Source organism: Gorilla gorilla, chromosome 4 (genome assembly GCF_029281585.2).
Source record: "Gorilla gorilla gorilla isolate KB3781 chromosome 4, NHGRI_mGorGor1-v2.1_pri, whole genome shotgun sequence".
NCBI lineage: Eukaryota > Metazoa > Chordata > Mammalia > Primates > Hominidae > Gorilla > Gorilla gorilla.
The window spans coordinates 62,726,278-62,727,426 of NC_073228.2; the positions used below are offsets into that span (position 1 = coordinate 62,726,278).

At 34.0% G+C, this 1,149-nt stretch overlaps 1 non-coding gene across 1 annotated transcript; it reads right to left on the minus strand.

Annotated features, from left to right (window-relative positions):
* Positions 1-680: 680 nt before the first annotated feature.
* LOC115934773 (U6 spliceosomal RNA) lies at positions 681-784 on the minus strand. The gene has a single exon (XR_004070528.1). It is a non-coding gene; the product is annotated as a U6 spliceosomal RNA (small nuclear RNA).
* Positions 785-1,149: the final 365 nt, after the last annotated feature.

A 1,149-nucleotide genomic window follows, 5' to 3' on the forward strand; every position in this document is an offset into this window, starting at 1 on the left:
ATCATATTATTATAGGTTTGATCCAAATATGAGAATTTTAACATTCTTTCTCAGTTTAGGTTTCAAATACTAAAAACTTTGCGAATGATCTTTATTTTTTGGTGTATGTATGAGCACACACATGTGAATATGTAGAATGTGATATAGTAGGCTAAGATCAGAGACAATATAGTAGTCAATTTATTTTCCAAGAGCTATAGTGAACAGATAATAATTAGAACTATTTTTTATTTAATGCTTAACTATACAAGGCAAGGATATAAGCACTTTGCATATATTTGCTCATTTAATTCTCACAATAAGTAAATAAAATAAGTATTATTATGCCATTATTTAACAATAAGGGGACTAAACCTTAGAAGTGTTAAATAAATCTCTAGAGTTTCATTACTACAAAATGGTAGAGTGGGTTCGGAACCTGAGTTTCCCAAAGCAATGGCCACATATTAATCCACTGTATTCTCTCTCTTTTTGTCTTCTGCTACAGTGGGAAGTCCTGGGGGGAAAAACAAGTTGTGGATGCCTCCAAAAGGTGTTCATATTTTAAGAAGTCAAGGCTGTTGGTTTCCACAAAGGCATGTTATCTTTACAGTAATGTACGTTAGATTGCAAAACACATGAACTTCTCTAAAAAGTAATTGTTAGCCGTTGTCATCCAGTTTTTTCTTTAAAAAAAAAAAAGAAACACAGAAGGCTTCACGAATTTGCATGTCATCCTTGTACAGGGGCCATGATAATTTCTGCATCATGCCAATTTTAGTGTATGTGCTGCTGAAGCCAGCACCAGTTTCTTTTTTTCAGCTGGTCCATAGGTCCTTTCACTTAATGTTCCCAAGGCACTAAAGTTCAACATATTTAAAACAAAATTCATTGTTTTATTCCTCAATAACTTTGTCTTTCTCTCAATTCAGTTACTGACACTTCCTTCTCCCCTGCTTTCTATGTGTCATTGGTTGTCAACATTTATTACTTCCGTCTTCTCATTATCTCATTCCATTAAGTCTGTTCCTTTCCATTGAAAATGTCACCACCTTAATTCAGCCTCTTATTAACACCGGCCTGGAATATTGTATTGCAGAGGTAACTGACTAGCCTTCTGTCCTCTTATCTTTTTGTCTTTTCTGTTCTTTTATCTCATACATAGGCTCA